Source organism: Sapajus apella, unplaced genomic scaffold (genome assembly GCF_009761245.1).
Source record: "Sapajus apella isolate SASKATOON/1434 unplaced genomic scaffold, GSC_monkey_1.0 scaffold11, whole genome shotgun sequence".
NCBI lineage: Eukaryota > Metazoa > Chordata > Mammalia > Primates > Cebidae > Sapajus > Sapajus apella.
The window spans coordinates 20,791,747-20,814,461 of record NW_022436951.1 but is presented as its reverse complement, the minus strand read 5'-3'; the positions used below and the strand labels follow the sequence as shown (position 1 = coordinate 20,814,461).

Genomic DNA, 22,715 nt, shown 5'->3' with positions numbered 1-22,715 from the left:
GGATTATTTCCACTTTGAAATTCCTAAACTTTTCCCCTTCATAATATTAAAACAAGTCATGTTAGAGGCTCTTTCAACATGAAAGGTTTGTAGTTAATACATTACATATATGTTGTTGTTTATAATAAAAATCACCTAGGCAAGAGGACTACCAGGTGTTAATTTTCATACTTTGCACAATATCTCTTTTTCCATGATGTGTTAACATCTACAATTTCACTAAATGTTGTGTCATTTTCTGTTGAGATTCTGGTACTTAGGAGCTATGTGGTTTTTTGTTGTTGTTGTTGTTTTTGTTGTTGGTTTTGTTTTTTTTTTTTCTCTCTTACTTCCTTGAAGCAAAAGACTACATGGCCTTCAGTGCAAAAACCTCAGTTCAATTCTGAAATTTATTATATTTGGTTGCCTCTTGGCTATATAACATCTGAGTGCAAATCATTGAACTCCCTAATGAAGTATTATAGAGAATAAATTAAGAAGAATAAAGAAAAATCCTTCTTCAAAGAGATTCATGGAAGGGACTCTTAACAAGTATGCTGCAATTTAGATTTCTTATGATTTTAAGATTGTACCATTGGACTGGGTAAGAATTTCCAGAAGTCTAATGAAGAAGCTCTTGGTGTCTTAAAACATCTAACCAAGATCAAATAGAATAAGTATTAATAAATACAACTAAACAAAATGATGACAGTATTTAGAGTGACTTTTTGTTTACCATTTTGCTGGCTCTTTAAATGTTTTGTTTTCCAGATTTGAGAAGACTTTTAAAAAGCTATCTATAGCATACAGCAATTTGGTAAAATATACTTTTATAAATAAAAATGAAAATATTTACTTTTTCTTCCTATCTGAGCCTGCAGACTTTAGAGAGCTCTTATTGATATTTTTATTTGATGGCAACATAGCTATTTGCATAAATTCAATAAAAATCTATTATCTTTATAGCAGGATAGAATTAGAAACATTGGTTATATTGTAAAGGATTTGACTTGAATATCATATTTTAGAATGTTCATAGATTGCCTAGCTTCAAAGATTCCCAGGCTCACACTGAATGAATAAACATCTTTACTTCTTGACAGGCAAGGAGCCTCAAGGTATATTGGAGACCTCAAGAAGAGAGAAATTCATCCAAATTTGTAGGTACTGCACCCAAAGTCTGATGTTTGCCCTCATTTGACTTCTGACCCTCGAAAGGTTTTTAAAAGTCATTCTGAGATTTTGTATCAAAAGTTCCAGCAAAATAAACTTAAAAACAGTCCATGTTCTGTCACTTTTCTTGCTACACTTTTGTCAATAATCACGCCAAGTTTAATGAGACGAAACTTATTCGGCTGACAGACTACTTTCTCTGATTATTTTTCGTAGAAATAGGGATAACTGTAGAGATAAAAATTGTGTTTCTGAAGAAAAGCTGCAGTGCGCCTGTTAGTAGATTGTAGTTTTGCTTGTTGTTTTCAAGGTTGCATTACCTACCTATAAATTGGACCGGGTACTTAATTATTCTAATTGCCTCCAACATCTGGCTACAACTTTCCAACTAAGAACGCAAACTGCCTTGTTCCTAAAATAAGTTGAAGCTGGAAAACTCAATGCAGATTTCAAGGAACAGATCTCATGGCCGTTGTGTGGGCTACAAAGAAAATTGCCTAAAATGCCCCATGCTACAACCAGGAACATTCAAACTGCAAACCAGAGTAAGAAGTTGATGACTTCACACTGTGTACAATTTTTCCCAAGATATTGGAACAAAACTAGACTCTTATCCTTCTTAATTTCGTCTTGGTTATGCCTACATTTTTCACTTAGCAGAAAAATGCAGTGGTTGGAATTTCACAATCAGTAGCTTCTGTAACTGAATAAAGTTTTGCATCCGTCATGTCAAACCCACAACTTTACATGACCTGAGGGATTTTTTAGTTCACATAGTGGGTAACTATGGCAACATCCCTAATGATTTATTTGCCACCTTGGATTTTGTTACAGGCTTTACACTGCAAAGGCTATTGCTGCCCAGCAGTGCTCATTAAAGTATCTTGCAGAGTAGTCATAGATAACAGAATAACTCTCAATTATCTACTGGTTGAACAAGGAGGTGTTTGTGTCATTGCTAATAACTACATGCTGTACCTGAATATGTATCTCTGGGGATGTTGAGACCTAATTGCATAAAATAGAAAGACAGGTTTTATGGCTACAACAGATCCCACTCAGTCTCACATAGACTTTTGATTCATTAGTTAACTGCCTATGGGTCTAGTTTAATAGACAATATTATCACGTTACTATAAATTTTGTGCTGCATCATTCTTTTTAAACTTTTTATCTGTTTCCTGTCCAACCTCTGCAGAAATGATACCTCGAACAGAATAACACCAGACCAGAACTTCCAAATGGTAGTCAATGCCTATCGAACTGACAAAATTGAACTTAGCAATGAACTCCAGGCAGATTTATCCTGAACCTCTTTGATTCTTATTTGACTAAAAGGGTTTTGACATCTGCTCTTAGTTGCTGGTCATTCATCTCTGATGCAGGATCAGACTAACTAGAAAAGGTCCTCTCCAGCACCAAGAGACAATGAAAACCTAATAGGCTGATTAATCTGCAATGCTTTCAGAAAAAAATCTTGGTCAAAGGGAGAAATATGAAAGTTATCAGCACAAACATGGACTCACTTAAGTCAAACCACAACACAATGGAGCGGGGAGAGTATAAAGGAACGGCCTTCATGCATGGATGTCTGTAATAAGAACTGTTGCAAGGACTCTCTAGGAACCACTAAAATTTTGGATACAACACTTCTGTGAACACATCTTCCCAGCAACAGCCAGTATCACCAATGACTATTTGTTCATGCCAGCAATAAGCTTCTGGGGTCAATGAGGTTTATTTTAAAATAACTTACATGAACTTCACCTCTGTTTTCTCTTTATTTCTTCTTATTGAAAAAAAAGATACATGTGTAGAACATGCAGGTTTGTTACATATGTATACATATGCCATGGTGGCTTGCTGCACCTATCAATCCATCATCTAAGTTCTTTTTCCTCACCCCCAACCTCCAACAGGCCCTGTTGTGTGCTGTTTCCTTCTCTGTGTCCATGTGTTCTCAATGTTCAACTCCCACTTATGATTAAGAAAATTTGGCATTTGGTTTTCTGTTCCTGTGTTAGTTTGCTGAAGATGATGGTTTCCAGCTTCATCCATTGCCTTGCAAAGGACATGATCTCATTCCTTTTTATGACTGCATGGTATTCTATGGTGTATATGTAACACATTTTCTTTATTCAGTCTATCACTGATGGGCATTTGGGTTGGTTCCATGTCTTTGCTATTGTAAATAGTGCTGCAATAAACATAAATGTTCATGTGCCTTTATAGTAGAATTATTTATATTCCTTTGGGTATCTACCTAGTAATGGGATTACTGGGTCAAATGGTATTTCTGATTCTAGAAATCACCATACTGTCTTCCACAATGGTTGAACTAATTTATACTCCCACTAACAGTGTAAAATCATTCCTATCTCTCCAAAGCCTTGCCAGCATCTATTGTTTCCTGACTTTTTAATAATCTCCATTCTGACTGGCATAAGATGGCATCTCATTGTGATTTTCATTTGCATTTCTCTGATGATCATTGATGTTGAGCTTTCTTCATATGATTGTTGGCCAAGTAAATGTCTTTTTTTTTTTTTTTTTTTGAGAAGTGCCTTTTAATATCCTTTGTCCATTTTTCACTGGGTTGTCTTTTTTTTTTTTTTTTTGTAAATACATTTAAATTCCTTGTAAATTCTGGATATTAGGCCTTTGTCAGATGGGTAGATTGCAAAAATTTTCTCCCATTCTGTAGGTTGCCTGTTCACTTCGATGATAGTTTCTTTTGCTGTGCAGAAGCTCTTTAGTTTTGTAAGATCCCATTTGTCAATTGTGGCTTTTGTTGGAATTGCTTTTGGCATTTTTGTCATGAAGTCTTTGCTCATGCTTGTCCTGAATGGTGTTGCATAGGTTTTCTTCTAGGGTTTTTATGGTTTTGGGTTTTATATTTGTCTTAAATCCATCTTGAGTTAATTTTTGTATAAAGTGTAAAGAAGGGTCCAGTTTAAGTTTTCTACATATGGCTAGCCAGATTTCCCAGCACCATTTACTGAATATGAGATCTTTTCCCCATTGCTCGTTTATGTCAGGTTTGTCAAAGATCAGATGGTTGTAGATGTGTGGGGTTATTTCTGAGGTCTCTCTTCTGCTTCGTTGGTCTATATGTCTGTTTGGGTACCAGTTCCATGCCGTTGTGATTACTGTAGCCCTGTAGTATAGTTTGAAGTCAGGTAATGTGATGCCTCCAGTTTTGTTCTTTTTGCTTAGAATTGTCTTGTCTATGTGGGGTCTTCTCTGATTCCATACGTAAATTTAAAGTAGTTTTTTCTGATTCTGTGAAGAATGTCAATGGTAGTGTGATGGGGAACTTTACCTTTTACCCTTAAAAAAGCTTTGCGTCCCCCAGCTTTTTCAAATGTGCCTATGGTTCACCATGGTAAGCATATCCCAAACTGCAGTTCCTTGCTATTCCCAGATGAACTATTTTGAAAGGTCAGTCTCTCTGCTGTTTATTTCAACAATTTTTAATAGAAGTACATTTTTCTTAAAAACATAGCAAAAATTTAAAGTACATTTGCAATTATAATAATTATGAAACAAATAATCATTGCATTGATTTTTAAGAATTATGAATTTAATTTTTTCAAGTTGAAATATAGATTATATTTTATTAAGTTACCAATTTATTTTGGAAAGAAATTTCAAGGAATATGTAGTACATATATATATTTGGTCAATGGTCTTTGACTGAATGTATTAAGGCTGGGTCGTATTTAATTCAGTCACTAAATAATTTAGTCAGGCTACTCAATAAATTAATGAGGTAATTATCTATGAGTTATAATCTATAAATCATATGTAAAATTTTATTATAAAAAGCAAATGAGTCTTTCTAATAACAGCTAGTTCAAACAATAAAATAATTTTACTTTTAGTTAGCAAGTCCATATTACATTTCTAAATATTGAAGTCTAAGCAGTAGTTAATAAACTTTTAGTCAATTATTGAGGAATAAAACTTACATACTGTCTTAGTATAGCAAAAAGTATAAAAAACACAATTGAACCCAGTCTCTCTTTTTTAAAAATCAAAATTTTATTAGGTAATAAACTGAATCCCTAAATTTTATGTACAGACCTGAACTGATATTTTAAGCTATCTTGAAGGAAATATAAGCATTATCCTTGTATTTATTTCTATTCCAATTCTCCTCATGTCATTGGTAGTTTATGTGTAGTCATTGTAAAGATGTGTTGAATGTTCTAAATTTATACAAGCAAAACAATATACATTGTCTAGCTCTTAATAACTTTCCTTTCTCTGTTTGTTTGTTTTCCTATGACTTTCTCTTGCTTTACGCTGTTGCAAACTATGACCCTGAGAAGCAGCAGTCATAAGCCTTTAGTAAGATGTGTTGTTGAGTATCACAAAACATCTGCTATTTTTTTATAGTAGCAAAGATGGAATGTTCATATACTTGCCCATGATTTTTATACATGTCATAAATTTATCTATCACTATGCCTAAATTTACCAAATTACGTCCATTTATATAAAACATTTGCACAAATGTTATTCAAGTTGTCTGAAATAAAAATACATGTATTTTGCAATTTAGAGCATAAATCACTAAAAATTTATAGCTCCATAAAATCACCATTTGAACAAATTTCACCCAGAAATTTTAGTATGAATATGAAAAAGTTAAGAAATATTCTAATATATAGTACCTGAAAAGTTTACAGAATAAGAAAGACACAAATTAGTAGATTCTGGAGAATTATCTATATGAACCCTCACCTAGTCTCTTTATTTTGGATAGTCCATAGTTTCCTTGTAATTTGTTTATAACTATGGACTATCCAAAATAGAGTATGCAAGCTGATTAACAATCACCATTTTTACCAACAAAAGTACCAAAAGTCAGAAAATTGTGGAATATCTTTGAAGGGCTAAGAAATGATAATGGCAAATCTAGAATTTTGTGTCAATTAGATTTAGAATTCATGAACACTTCAAAATAGAAACATTTTCAGACAATCCCAAAACTGAAGGTTTACTAGCAAGAGTAGTAATTTTTAACGTATATACTATAGAATAAAAGATAATTAACTGGGTGTAAATTCCAAAATATTAGAAAATATGATGTGAAAAAAATATATAAGCAATCATGATTTTGTTTAAGAAACACACCAACAATATGTAATTTGTGAGAATAAGAAAAACAACATAAATATAAAACAATGAACAATGTAGTAGCAAATTTTGTTAAATGATTGCAATTAAAGAGCTCTAAGATTTTGTATTGTTGGGGCTGGATATTAGCAAACTTTGTATTTTATATTAATATGATTGTTACAATATCAAAATTGCATAGCAAAAGAAAACTGATAATGTGAATAATTTCCAAAATAAGAGACCAGTTAAACAAAAATGTTAAGGTAAACAAATGCAAAACAAGGCAAGAAGAAAACTAGAGTGAGAGAGAAAGGCCAGCAAAATGAATAAAAGGAAGAAAATATGACTGTAAATGTTAAAAAAAAATGAAAACCTAAAAAGTAACAGGCAAATTGCCAGAAGAAAACAATGTACTTTACTGAATAAAGGTCATTAAAGGATTTCTTCAGCTGATGAGCACCAGGTAAACCTGAAGATCAGGTGGTTCCAGACCAAAGTAGCATCAAGCTTCTTACAAAAGAAGAGGAAGTTGAGTACAAGTGGGTTTAGGCTGGGCAGAAATTTTCTGCTTTAACCGAAGCTGACTTTAGGTTTTTGGGTTTTTTTCTGTTTTTTTTGTTTTTTTTGTTTGTTTTTCTGTTTATGTTTCACTTTCAAAGAATCTCATTATCCATCAGAATAATATATGAGAACCATCTTTGCAGTTAGTGGGCTAACCTCAGTTCCTGAGGTGGGGAAGGGGAGGTACACAAGAATAAGAATGAAACGGAAATAAAGGAAGAAGGTAAGAGGCAGGGGATTATTAACCTCTAGCACGTTCGTTTTAATCAGTTTACACAGTTACTAAGTTTTCACATTTACTAAATATTTTACATGATTCAAATCATTAAGTGATATATTTATGTCAAATTTAGTGATTTTTTTTGAGTGTCAACTCTTTGCAAGGTATTGACTAGGTGTTGGAATCCAAAATTAAACTGTGAAAAAAGGTCCTTGTCCTAAGGAATTTATGTTCAGAAGAAATAGAAAAACAAAATTAAATAAATGGATAAGTGTTGTTTTACTAATACCTTATTTATTAAATTTTTTGCTAAGCCTATAATATTAAAGCAGATATTTGTGTATCTCCATGTAACACTGGGTCTAGAATCAAGAGGTTAACCTTGTGGATTCCTCAGTGACTTTGAGTAATCACCTGACAAAAATATATCTGTGTTCAAATACAAACGTATGTTCAAACAGGTTGTTACCCTATCCACTTCACAAAATATTTGAAAAATACACTGATAGACGATTTGATGATTCTATAAATCTGATAAATGAATTAAAGTTACAATAGAAGATTTTTCTGAAAGGATATCATCAAGCAAAAAGAAAATGACCAGTATTTGGTACCATGTAACTTTAATGTAATCTATATTTAAGGGACTTCTTTTATTTTGATAGAGGAATTGAATCAGCTATTCCTACTTAGCAGCATGAAAAGGAGTTGAATTTCCGGGTGATATCATTTGAAGGCATGTCTGAGAAAAGCAGATTCAAAACTTAATAACAGGTGATGTTTTCTGTGGCGAGCATTCCTCCCTCAATCCTGCTGCTGTGACCATCCCTAGATAGCTTTTGGGACAACAGCTCCTCCTTGGTACCTGCTGGGGATTGGTTCCAGGACCACCACCAATCCCACCACCACCATCCGTTCATACAAAAAGTCAGAGATGCTCAAGTTTCTTCCATAAAATGGCCTAGTATTTGCATATAACTTATACACACCATCCTGTATAATTTAAATAATGTTGAGATTACTTATATTAATAATACTGAATACAATGCAAATCCTATGCACATAATTGTTATACTGTATTTTTTTTATTTGCATTGTTTTATGGTTGTATTGCTTTTTTTTAATTGCATTTTAGGTTTTGGGGTACATGTGAACAACATGCAAGATTGTTGCATAGGTACACACATGGCAGTGTGATTTGCTGCCTTCCTCCTCATCACCTATATCTGGCATTTCTCCCCATGCTATCGCTCCCCAACTCCCCAATTATTTTGATACTTCTTTTAACAACTATATTTGATTCATGGTTGGTTAAATCCATCCATAGTGGATGTATGAAGGGTCAACTATATTCAGGAATTTGCATTCACAGACTTGAGAGCCAAGTAGATTCTTTGCTTAAGTGAACTCTGTGCAGACATAGCATTCAGCGTTTCTATCCTGGTATTTTAACGAGACTGCAGTGGTTGACTAGATATTTAGGTAACATGCAACAATTATTTACAAAATAGACATAGATGTTCTGTGACCCCAAATTCTCTGAAACTTTGAACTCAGTTATTGGATCTATAGTGATGTTTTTGATCAGACTACAAGATGAAGGAAATAATAGAACTTGACCTAATGTAAAGAAAAGTATTGCTATCTCTCCACTGATTACTTTGGATGGTGGGAGAGCTGTGTGATCACTTAACTAAAGAGGACTCCCCACAGGAACAACTCTGAAGTACTTTAGAGATGGAGTTGCTGAAGAAAAAACATTGAAAACAATTGGTTTTGCTTTTCAGAGAGTAGCCGGAATGTAACAATAATCTATCATTGTGTGGGCAGACAAATTGCTTGAAAGCTGATAAATTGGAAATCACTGGAAGGCAGCTATTTTGTCTATGGGTGCTTTAGATATCTTGGAAAAATATTATTAAATGGTAAAAAATTGCTATCTAAAAGTTTCTATCTGTTTGGAATATAGAGCTACATAAAGTCGAGAGTCCATTATTATTCTAATAATAGATAAAATCCAAATCTAAAGAAAATGTTTCCTATGAAATATGTAATTTAATTCTTATCAGAGCAATACTTTAAACAATTATGGGATTTCCTGTGTTTGTGAATGTATATGAATTGAAGTGCACAATAACCTTATTTTCTCCTCTTCTTTATAAATTTAATTCATTAGAAATTGAGACTGTCAGACTCCTCCCAAGCCCTATTAAATTTGCATCAGCATAAGATTTCCAGATCACTAATATACTCTTTAACTTTGAAAACCACTGCTGTATATTGTCTTGAGAGTCCATGCTATGAAATAAATTGCCCCCTATTTACTCCTTAATTGGAATTCTTCAAAGATTTTCCTAAAGCTTCAAAATAAGCCCCAGTTTATGGAAATGAACTAAATTTATTTTATTTTATTTTATGCATTGCTGCCCAAAAGAAGAAAGCTGATTTTTGCTAACTTCATCTTATCCTCGACTTCCAACCAGTGTCACCCGTTTTCTTCCTTTTTAATATTTTCTGGTGAATTAGAGAGTTGTCAGCCATAAGAATGAAATATATGGTTTATGGCCTATATTTAGGTAATGGGTCAATCTGAGATCTGGAAACAATACCTGTGTTTATCTGCAACTAAAATCTGAACACCTGATCCTACACTGCATAGACAAACAGGTCACTAGAAAAAGGCAAGCAATTTAGAAAGGCTTTTAATATTGAAAAATTTCCGTTTTGTTTCCTGTCTATCACTTTCTCTTCTCTATTCTAAATTGCTTTATTAATAGTCTATATTTAATATTCTATCATTAATATGTCAATAATCGAGTACTCTAGTTTCATCAATATACTGATTTGTAATTAGTACAGTATATTATGAGATTGCTTTGCTCATTAATATTATTAGCTCTTCATTTTTTATTGTTCACAATATACCTTCAACCACCTTTTTATTTTTGACCAATGTGCATATTGCAGTTTAAGAATAACACCTTCCTTGTTAAATATTGATTTCCACTCCTTTTTGGAAAATTAGATGATTTGCACTTACGGTCAGAAATAATATAGAGCTTTTCTGGTTTTGTGATTCCAAATAATATTATTAATATACTCTTTTTAAATTACAGTATCTCCTTGTTTTTGTTTTGTAATTATTTTCTAAATAAAATAGAGCTGTGAATATTTTGTTCCTTTAAATAATTTTCATTTATAATAAAAATTACAAAATATGGCAATCAAAAAATTTATTATTTCAAAAACCATGTCATTCACCAATTTTCTTTCAAATTTGTGAATAGCCTTATTTTACTTTAATATTTTAATCATAATATTACTTTTTTATAATTAATATTAATTTGTATTTAATATGGTAATGATATTTTTACTAAATTTTACATTGTTGGGTTAGTAGTCACTGACAGTAAATATAACCATTTTACTTTTTCAACATATAATTTTGATTAATCTTAATCAGATAAAGTTCATTTTCACTTTTTATTATTCTTCAATTGAATATATTTTATATTTTAAAAACTTTCATTCCTAAAAATGTGTGGAATACAACATTCCGAATTCAAAATATTTTTCTAAATTAAACAGTTTTTCTAGTTTTCACATATAAAACTAAAGAAAAAAGTTCAAGTCCAACCAGACATTTTATACTTAAGAAATGAAAATATTAATCCTATGTGTTTATTGCAGATGTTTTTCTTATAATTTTAGTAACAGTGTTATAAAATATTTGTAGTAGGTTTTTGTGGTAATATAATTTGAAAGCTGGTCTGCATTTTCAGCTACGAATTAAGTGGCATTTTAAAGATTAGCCCAGTAAATTTTCTTTTATGTTGTATTTTAGTCTATATTTGAATGATATTTAAATTCTTAGATTTTCACTTTAGATGTGGGAAGTCAGGTGCTTAATTCCATCCTCTTAAATTTTATATCTGTGATTTCTTCTGCATTCTTTTCCATTATATGTATTTTTCTTCTATACTACAAGAGAGTTTCTTTAAGATTGAATTTAATATTTTAAGCTTCCTTTAGTGTAAATTCAGCCCTTACATTTTATATAGTTTTAAAATTATGTATATTTCTTTGTATTTATATATATATATATATATTACACAATTTTAAAAATCATACACCTATAGATTCATTGACCAGGTTTCATTTCAGAGATAACATTAACAGTAAAAAAAATCTTAAATGCAAAGATATTCATCATTTAAAAATTAATCAATGCCATTCGCTAAATTATCAAAAGGACAAAAATGTAAGATGGTCATCTGTAGAGATGCAGAAAAACAATTTGACAAAATTCAGCACTGATATATGAGAATTCTCAACAAAATAAGAATAGCAACGAAAATTGATCTACAACCAGAAATGACAGCAACAACAAAATACCTAATCAGAAATGATGGACAGGAATAGGGAAGCAGTGAAAGCAGGTTTCATTTCTCTTTTTTTAGTGGTGGAATAAAAAGTGTTCTTGTGCTTAAAGGTCACGTTCCTGCCATAAAATGCGCTACAGAGACAACATAGTTTTTAATTGGCTTAGGCAGGTGACTCCCCTTAAGCATCAAGATGGAACTGATTACACAACAAAATGTAATTTTAAAAACCACTCTCATTCAATTGTAATAACATCAAGACATCCTTACAATGAGTGTTATGGTCTGAATTGTATTTCCCTCCCTAAATCCATATATTCAAGCCCTAAACCCTAGTTATACACATAAGGTAAATGAGACCTTATTTGGACAGTTTTTGCAGATGTAATCAAGCTAAAATGATGTCTTTAGGAGGGACTTAAAATAACATGGGTTATCTTCATAAGAAGGGGGGAAGAGAAACAGATAAAAGGTGGAAAGGTCTATGTGAAGACAGAGCTGAGAAGGATTTATGTATTAATATTAATAGAAGCCAAGGAACACCATCTGAAGTTCTGATGGCAACATCAGAAGCTAAGAGAAAGGCATGGAAGTTTCTCATCTAGAGCATCCAGAGAGAGGTTGGTCCTGCAGACACCTTGATTTCAGACTTTTGACCTCTGCAACTGTGAGAGAAAAAATTTCTGTTGCTTAAAGGACACACAGCTTGTGGTGCTTTGTTAGAGCAGCCCAAGGTAACTGATACAGATGCCAAATTGTTTCCAAGGGTATTTAAGGAACTGGATCTTGATAGACATTATTTTCATAATCCTACATTATGCTATGATAAATGGATTCAATTCAAAATTGGATAATGCCCTAAAATGCACTAAAGCTATAATTTTGAGATTAAATTTTAATAGCTTTATGAGACATAGTAAACACCTGGTAAACTGCACATTTTTGTGGCATGAATTTTTTCAACATTAACATATGCACATACTTGTAAAACTATCACTCCATAAAAGATCTCATGCCTCTCTTTTTGACTTTCAACACATCATCCATACAACACTAATCTGGTTTTATCACTATATATTAGTTTTTATATTCCGTAATTATCTATCAGTGGAATTATAGTATATGAACTCTGTTTTGCTTTTTTCCTTCATCATATTTTTGAGATTCAAGAATTAATTGCATGTTTAAGTAGCACATTGTTTTTTATTGTTAATTATTATTTCATTTCATAGACATACCACAAAATGAGGGACATTTTACCTGTCAGGGGATATTTCCCGTGGTCTGGGGACACTTTTGGCTATCAGAAGTTTGTGGAGGAGGGGATAGAGTCTCCACAGGCCAGAGGGCCACAAAGAAGAGCTCACGAAACAAAGAATTAAATCACTTCAACTGATAATAGTGCCAAACTTGAGAATACGACTCTTGGTGGGCAGTTGTGTGATTCCTATTTTTTTACTATAATGAATAAAGGTACTTGTGCAAGTCTTTTTATATACTTTTCTCCCCACTAGGATAAATGCCTAGGGATAGAATTGGTAACGTATAAGGTAGATTTAATTTTCCAAAGTAGCTGTACTGTCTTACATTCCCACCATCAATATATACGGACTCTAGATTCTGGTTTCTTGACATTTATGCCAAATATTGGTAACATAATGTTTAAAATCATAGCTTTACTAGTAGATGTGTATAGTTATTTTATTTTTCATTAGTAAAGATATTGAGAAATTTTTCATTTGCTTATTTGCTGTTATATCATTTTTGTATAGCATCTGTTAGTTTTTCTTATTACCTCTTGTTTCTATGTTGTATATTTATATATTCTTGCTATTATTCATAATAAATCATATATATAATTATATAATTTAAAATAAACAATACATTTTTAATATATTTATACATTTCTATAGTTTGATATTATATAATTGTTGCTTTCTGAATAAAAAGAAATTTCTTCGCAAAGTGTGGATAAAAAAAGAAATGACTTCCTGGAGTTTACTAAGACATTATGTTTTATATTTGAAGCCTTATGCTTTCACTTTTACATATAGATCCATAATGTATTTTAGAATCATTTAATTATGGACTCATTCATGCTTACGGTGTGAGGAAGGACTTGAGGTTTGCTTTCTTCACATTTATCTCGTAGTTCTGCTTACTTTTTGAATAAAATTGTCTTTCCTCTTGGAATAACTGTGATATCTTTGTTTGATATTATATTATCCATATAATTATGGATCTATTTGTGAAATCTATATTGTTCCATTACTCTATTTGTTTATCCATATATTAATAAAAACACATTCTCTTGATGGCTATAGCTTCACATTACGCCATGGTGTTAGGGAGTGTGAGTATTCCAACTTTTTTTTCAGCCTTTTGGCATTTGTTTTTTGCTCTCTAGATTTAATGCACATTTTTAAATTATTATGTCAATTTAAACACAAATATCTTTTGTATTATGGTGAGGATTTCTAGAATTATTAATTTGAAAAAACTTAAGCCTTTTACATACACTAAAATTCACCAAAATTTCAAGCAATGATTATCGTATTAGCTTGTTCTGGCATTGCTAGAACAATATAGAGAAATACTAAAGACTCAATAATGTATAAAGAAAAGAGGTTTAATTGGTCCATGGCTCTGCAGGCTGCACAGGAAGGATGATGCTGGCATCTACTTAGGTTCTGGGAGGCCTCAGGAAACTTGCAATCATGGCAGAAAGCAAAGGGGGACAGACATGTCACATGGCCAGAACATGAGCAAGAGTGAAGAGGGAAGGTGCCACGCACTTTTAAATGACCAGATCTCATGAGAACTCACTCACTATTGTGAGAACAATACTGAGAGAGATGATGCTAAACCATTAATGAAGAATCCACCCCACAATCCGATCACCTCCCGCCAGACTTCACCTCTAATACTGGAGACTACATTATGATATCAGATTTGGACAGGGACACTCATCAAAACCATCAATTACGGCATGTGACTCCATTTATTTAAAACTTTCACACATCTTCCAACACTTTTGATTGTTTCTTCTTTCGATCTTGCATGTAATTTGTTAAAATCATATCTCACATATTTTATTTTTATTAATATTTTACATGGATTTCATTTTTATTATTAATTACTTTTTGGAAGTATATTGAAATAGATTAATGGGTTGACTTATTTTTTTCTATGATGTGACTAAAATTACTAGTTTATTCTAGCAGTTGATGTTTAGAGTCACTAGGATTTTATATATAGGTAATGGAGCTGTTTAAAAATTGAGATTTGCATTTTTCATTTCTTAACTGTATATGTTTTACTTATTTCCTTTGCTTTGTTTCGCTAATTAGTTCCTCCCTTACAGTAGAGAGAACAATAGTGAATGAGGACAGTTTGTCTGATTCTGGATCTTAAATGAATCATTTATTAGTTCAAACTTCAGTGTGGTATTGGCTGCAGGATTTCTGTAGAAGCCTTCCATTTGCTTGAGGATGCTTCTTTGTATTCTGTTGGGGTGAAATATTTTTATTACAACTCTATCTTGATATTTGCCAAATGTTTTTTCTGCCTCAGAAGAAGTTCTCATTTTACTCAGTTAATGTGGTGAGTTTGAAAATTCTAAACACTTGGAAAATCACATTCCTAGTCATATACTTCTTCTTACTATGCCTTTCTAAGAGAACTGCCTTCAAATTTTAGCACATAGTACTTCTCTACCTATAGCTCAGGGTTTTCTTGTTTTTTATGTTTACATTTTAGTGATATTTCTTTTTGTTTTTTCTAACATTTTATGAGATATTGCACTGACCCTTTAGTTTCAACTTTATAGCTCTAGTTAACTATAAAAATCAATAAAATTTCAACACTCAAGTATTACGTATATACCTTGATCTAATGATTTAGGATTATGAGAAAAATGCTCAATTTCCCTTAATAGACGGAAGTATCAACTTTATTTATTTATTTATTTATGTGGTCTCATGGCCTAAAAACCATTAGGTCCCCATTGATCAGCAAGCAAATGATCATGATTGTTTTTCTGAATTTTTGGCAATTTCAGAAGAGACAAGAAAGCTAACTTTTAATAAAATGCCAATGCCAAGAATTTAAAATCAAATTGCTTCTTCACAATGAATCCTAACAGCAAATAGCTCTTCATCTTACGAATACTCAGAGATTTTGCTTGTTGCAGTGATCTTTCTCCTGGCTTATAATTTTTTGCTACCCTGCAACAAAAATAATAAGAAATATTTTTCCAGTCCCCAGCTGTGAAGGAGAAAAAAACTATAAATCTAGAGTAGCACATTCTGTGGCTCATTTATTGAAATAAACATAGTGAGCACAAGATGGATAATCTATTTGCATAATCAAAGACACCCTTCATCTGCATCTGTTTTTTTGTTGTTGTTTGTTTGTTTGTTTTGTTCTTTTGTTTGTTTTTGAGACAGAGTCTCACTCTGTTACCCAGGTTTAGAGTGCAATGGTATGATCTTGTCTCATTGCAAACTCTGCCTCCTGGGTTCCAGCAATCTTCCTGCCACAGCTTTCCGAGTAGCTGGGATTAGAGGTATGTGCCACCTATGATGACTGGATAATTGTAATTTTAGTAGAGATGGGGTTTCTCCATGTTGGCCAGATTTGTCTTGAACTCCTGGCCTCAAGTGATCTGTCCACCTCAGCCTTCCAAAATGCTGGGATTACAGGCATGAGTGACCCACCTGGCTATGTCTATTTTTAACATAGTGAACTATAAATATTTCTACATAACAAACTATTATTACAAATGTTATATGTATTTTAAGAACATACAAACTTATGTTCTGTTTTTTCTTATTCAATACAAACCAGTGGAAGATTGATAATGCAGAATATGATATTATTTATAAAAAACCATTTGTTGTCATATAAAGTTACATTTTATTTTAAAATTATATTTTTGAATAGCTTTTGGAATATTAAAGTACTATAATTTATTGCATTTTTTGTCACCTAGATTATATGAGTGTTTGAATCAAAGCATGCAGACAGGCATGTGTGATTCTATATAGGACCAAATAACACATATTTATTAAATAAATACATGTATATGTTATACACACACATAAATATAATGTGTGTGTGTGTGTGTGTGTGTGTGTGTGTGTGTACATATGCCACCTCTGGAAAGAAAGAAATTTCAAAGAACCATTCCCTCTTTTGAGCACATAAAGAAGTTTGTTTTTGAAGGAATGGATAACAGAGGTTGGTACTTTGGCTGAATTCCTCTTCCATTCACTTTCGTTAGACTTGGCACTGCTGCATAGAGCACAACTTTCCCAAATGCGATGTCTGTGTTCGTGCCTCATTTCACAGTAAGAAATCAAAATTTCTGGTAGACAAGTGCATTCCAGCCTGAAAAAAATTATGCAATAGTGAATTTAACAGAAAGCAAATTGCTCACATATAGAATCAACATGGAGTTATATCAATATTTATTAAAAGTTTATATATCACATTTTGTCCCCTGGAGAGAAGTACAAAATTCAAATAATCTATTTTTATATCCCAATTTTTAACTATGAAACTGTGGTATTTTATTTTTATTCTTCTCTATCAGGTACTTGAAGCTTCACAAAATTCTGTGAATAATATATTATAACAGGCATTTTACTTATTTCCACACCAACAGAAGGAAATGTATACTTTCTATGCCCTGAAGAAATTTTTCCTTTTTGTAAATGACATATGGTAGTGAATTCTTTTTGATAATAAAATATTCCTGGTTTTGAACAGGCTTTTCATTTAAATTCACAACAACATATCAAAGCTTTACCATCATAATGCAGAGAAATAAACTATGGTAATATAGGATTTTACTAACAAAGAGTGTAAACAATTTATGTCTTCTATTAATTTTAAACAGAAATTTTACAGAAGTAATTGGAATATGCTGCCAGAGTATACACACACACACACACACACACACACACACACTCTCTCTCACACACACACACGCACACGCACACACACACACACTCAAACACACACTCACACTCACATCCAGCTACAGGAAATTACAGCAGCTATAATCATTTCATTAAAGATCTGAAATTAAAGTTTCTTTTAGACTTGCAGCTGAAGCACATAGTAAGTAAAAGTAATATGATCATTGTTGCATACTGTGAACCAACAGCACACAGAAAACTTAGACTTTCTATATTTACACAGCTTAATTATCCGAACTGAAACCTGGGGCCATCTGTGTCAACATGATTTCACAATTTATTCCAGAAAATTATTTTTCAGAAAAGGCTGCCAGCCAATAAATAACTTATTGTTTGCTTCAGGAAATTTCTGCAAATCAATTTGTGTCAGCAAACAGCTCTCCTCTGGGACAATAGATTGCTCGCCTGGGCAGGTAGCAGCTTATTTCAATAGCAGTTTGCTTATGAAGACTTCAGTCAAGGCCCTTAACTCACACTGTTCCCCAATCCTAAACTCTGTGTCCGGAACATTACCTGTTCTAAATCAGTCATTGGTTTTGAAAGGCCCCAAGTAACAATTTGAGTACAGACTTCAATACCCTATAAATATAACCTTATCATCTTCTCTTCTAAAATAACCCCCGTCACCGAGGTAATCCCCCTTGCAGTCGTATTTTATTGTACTTAGATTTCCCTAATCAGCAAGTTAGTCTATTGGATGGAGTGTCAGAGGCAACAATCATAGAGGTTTTGCAAGAATCTGCCAAGATTTTCTTCCCATTATGGTTCAGGAAGTTTCCACAAGATCCAGTAAACAACTCATTTGGGGATTTCCCTGATCATTATAGTGAAATACGTTTTGCATTGGACCTGGCATCTAATGTTTTTGGTGGACTCTTAAATTTTATATTTATGTTATTTTTTATTCCTAGAAATAAGGAATGTTTTTATAAGGAATTCTTTGATCATTTGTTTATGTTTAATCCTTGATAAAAACCTACTTTATTACTTCGAACATTATTGATTTTCTTCCTTTATTTCCTCATTGTATATTTTATAAGCCTATAAAAAGAAGTTCATAGGAAGATGAACAAGCTCAGGTTCAATAAATGCCAGTCTCTATTTGATCCTAAAAACTGACGAGTTCAGAAAATCTCATTAAAACCAGCATCCTTAAAAAACACATTTTGCTTTGAGCCACTCATGTGAATTTTGCGAGAATATTCCTTGGTCTTTTGATGTTTTCCCTGTAAGAGTCTGATCCTAGAAAATATGTCCATTCCAAATACTCTGCCTGCTTGGAATTGTAGATTTTGGGGGCTTCAATTAAAGATATCCAAATAATAGAGCAGGAGCCCAAGATAAATTTCAAAGGCAACTTCTTACCATCTTTTACCAGACCATTGTGGGTACATCTTAGTATAGATCCACAGCTCCTACAGGCAAGCTTCTGCTTCTTATATGTTCACACAATAGTCATGTTTTGTTTGCTTATATTTTCAAATTGCATAATTTCACCAAGCATAAAGTTACAGTATCCTCTTTAGAAACACTTTTATATGATTACAAAAATTGAGAAGTTTTTTAGAATGATAAAGAAGCAAAAAAGAAAAACAAGAAAGAACAAGCATTCACTACCCTGAACATTTTATTCTTATGTGAAATCTTGTAAAAACATCTCAGGGCCAGGCGCGGTGGCTCACGCCTGTAATCCCAGCACTTCTGGAGGTCGAGGTGGGCGGATTACGTGGTCAGACGTTCAGGACCAGCCTGACCAACATGGCGAAACCCTGAATCTACTAAAAATACAGAAATTAGCTGGGCATGGTTGCACGTGCCTGTAATCCCAGCTACTCAAGAAGCTGAGGCAGGAGAATTGCTTGAACCCGGGAGGCGGAGGTTGCAGTGAGTTGAGATCATACCATTGCACTCCAGCCTGGGTGACAGAGCGAGATTTCCTCTCAAAAAAAAAAAAAAAAGAAAGAGAAGAAAAAATCATCTGAAACTAGCTGACTTTTAAATACCCCCTTATTTCCAAATCTTGATTGAAATGAGTGGTTTTAATTCCACAATTCCTTGTCTCGTTTTGCAAGCACAGAGTACAAAACCCTGTCTGGTTTCCTTTCAATTCTAAAATATCCAAAATCTCAATTGTCCCTTAAAATCAAACTTTATTATAGAGAAAGCCCACTGTGTTTACATTTTAGCTCTGATATTGATCTGAGCTGAGATCCATTTTCAAAGCTACTCCACTAGGAAGGAAAGAGGGGGAGGATAAAGGTCAATTGGTTAATAGGTACAAAAACAGTTTTATAAAAGGAGCAAGTTTTAGTATTCAACAGCTCAGTAAGGAAATTATAGTTAACATTAATTTGTAGTATATTTCAAAACAGGAAAGAATTGTAGGTCAGGTGCAGTGGCTCATGTTTGCAATTCCAACACTTTGGGAAGCTGAGGCAGGAGGATCACTTGAACTCAGGAGTTCAAGATCAGCCTGGGCAACATGACAAAACCCAGTCCTATAAAAAAATACAAACACTACTGGGAGTGGTGGCATGTGTCTGTAGTCCCAGCTACTCCAGAGGCTGAGGTGGAAGAATCTCTTAAGCCCAAGACTTTGTACTGTTCCAACTCAAAGAAAATAAGATAAAAATATTTGAGTTAATAGTTGTCTCAATTACTTCAATTATTTTGATTTAATCATTACATATTGAATACTTGTATCAAAATATTACATGTACTCCAAAACTATGTACAATTATGACATCAATAAAAATCCAAAAAACCGCAAATATATTCCGAAGCCTAGATAAGATACACAAAACCATATAGAGGTATTTTGAATAGTTCTAATGTCATGTAATCCACAGGTCCCTGATCTATAATATATCGGGTTTTTACATGTTATGAGGAATTACTTGTAAAAAAAAAAAAAAAAAAGTGGGGCAGAATATGAAAACTATGAGAGTGACATAAGGAACTCTGAATTAGGTGAGAAACCAGGGAGATTTAGAACCCTGTAGACATTGTGCATCCCTCAATGCCTTTTCCCTTAAAAAATTTATTAGATTCTAATCCAGCCTATCAAAGTATACATTCATTAGAAGCATATTAATTTCAGTTTTTTTCAGACACAGATTTTGCATATGCAGATTTGTTACTTGTGTACAAATAGTGCACCCCGGTAATGAGCATAGTATCCTGTAGATAATTATTTAACCCATACTCTGCTCTCTCCCCCACTCTAATAGTCTGCAGTGTGTTCTGTTCTCATGATAATTTTCATGTGTGCTCAATGTTTATCTTCCATTTTCTAAGTGAGAACATGTAGTATCTGGTTTTCTGTTCCAGCATTAATTTGCTTGGGATTATGTCCCCTAGCTCCATCCACGTTGCTGCAAACGACATAATTTCAGTCTTTTTATGGAGGCACGGTATTCCATAGTATATATGTACCACATTTTCTTTATCTAATCCACTGTTTATGGCACCTAGGTTCATTGCATATATTTGCTATTGTGAATCAAATGCTGATGAACATACAAGTGCATACATCTTTTTGGTAGAATGATTTATTTTCACTTGAATGTATACCCAGTAATGGGAATGCTGGGTGGAATGATATGAAATCTCCAAAATGCTTTCCACAGTGCCTGAATCAGTTACACTCCCACCCACAGTAGTGTATAAGCATTCCTTTTACTCTGCAGCCTGGCCAGCATCTGTTGTTTTTTGACTTTTTAATTACAACCATTGTGACTGATGTGAGATGGTATCTTCATTGTGGGTTTTGCTTGCATTTATTTGATGATTAGTCAGGATGAGTTTTTTTTTTTTTTTTTTTTTTTTTTTTTTTGTTTGTTTGCATGTCTTCTTTTGAGTAAATATCTGTTTATGTCCTTGGTCTTTTTTAAATTTAAATTTAAATTTTAAGTTCTGGAGTACATGTGCAGGATGTGCAGATGTGTTACTTAGATAAACGTGTGCCATGGTGGTTTGCTGTACCTACCTACCCATCACCTAGGTAATAAGCCCAGCATGCATTAGCTATTTCTCCTAATTCTCTCCCTCCCCCAGAGCCCCTAAAGGCCCCACTGTGTGTTGTTCCTCTCCCTGTGTTCCCATCATTCAGCTTCCACTTAAAAATGAGAAGATGTGGCATTTGATTTTCTGTTCCTGTGTTAGCTTTGGCTTTTTTAAATGGAGTTATTTATTTCTTTGTAACTGGAAGTTTATATTAAATAGGGTTAACATCTCAGCTAACAAACCGTCCAGTGACGGGCTGTTCCAGTTCCATTTAGGGAACAGTAGCTCAAAATGGCTTCAAGGATTCAGGCTCTTGTCATTTTTTGTTCCTCATAGATTCTGTATATTAGACCTTTGTCAGACTCATAGTTTGCAAATACTTTCTTCCATCCTGTAAGTTGCCTCAGCAGGCAGACTGTCACCAGACTTCCTCCTTATTGGGCAAGGCCTCTGCAGGCAGACTGTGTCACTAGACTTCCTCCCTCATTGGGCAAGGCAACAGCCCATCAGGGACTTATAAATAAAGCTCCCACCTTCCTGGGACAGAGCACCTGGGAAAAGGGGCAGTTGTGGGTAAAGCTTCAGCAGACTTAAACGTCCCTGCCTGGTAGCTATAAAGAGAGCAGTGGATCACCCAGCACAGCATTCAAGTTCTGATAAGAAACACAGTGTCTCGTCAAGTGGCTCCCTGAGCCCTGTGTATCCTGACTCTGAGACATATTTCATCAGGGACTGGCAGACACCTCATACAAGAGAGCTTTGGCTGGCATCTAGCAGGTACCCTCATGGGATGAAGCTACCAGAGGAAGGAACAAGCATCAATCTTTGCTGTTCTGTAGCACCTGCTGGTGATTCTCAGGCAAGATGGGCTTGGAGTGGATCTCCAGCAAACTCCGGCAGACCTGCAGCAGAGGGACCTGACAGAAGGAAAACCAACAAACAGAAAGAAATAATTTCAACGTCAACAAAAAGTATCTCCACTCAGAGATCCCATGCAAAGGTCACCAACTTCAAAGACCAAGGTAGATAAATTTATGAAGATGGGAAGAAGCCAGTGCAAAAACGCTGAAAATTCCAAAAACCAGAATGCCTCTTCTCCTCCAAGGGATGACAACTCCTCACAAGCAAGGGAACAAAATTGGACAGAGAATGAGTTTGATGAATTGACAGAAGCAGGCGTCAGAACGTGGGTAATAACAAACTTCTCTAAGCTAAAGGAGCATGTTCTAATTCAATGCAAGGAAGCTAGGAACCTTGAAAACAAGGTTAGATGAAATGCTAACTT

General features: G+C 33.5%; 1 long non-coding RNA gene across 1 annotated transcript; it reads right to left on the bottom strand.

Annotated features, from left to right (window-relative positions):
• Positions 1-4,240: 4,240 nt before the first annotated feature.
• LOC116552170 lies at positions 4,241-20,997 on the bottom strand. Its single transcript, XR_004269256.1, has 3 exons — positions 20,987-20,997; positions 14,233-14,235; positions 4,241-4,468 (listed from the first exon to the last, which is right to left on the bottom strand). It is a non-coding gene; the product is annotated as an uncharacterized LOC116552170 (long non-coding RNA).
• Between the last annotated feature and the right edge of the window lie 1,718 nt (positions 20,998-22,715).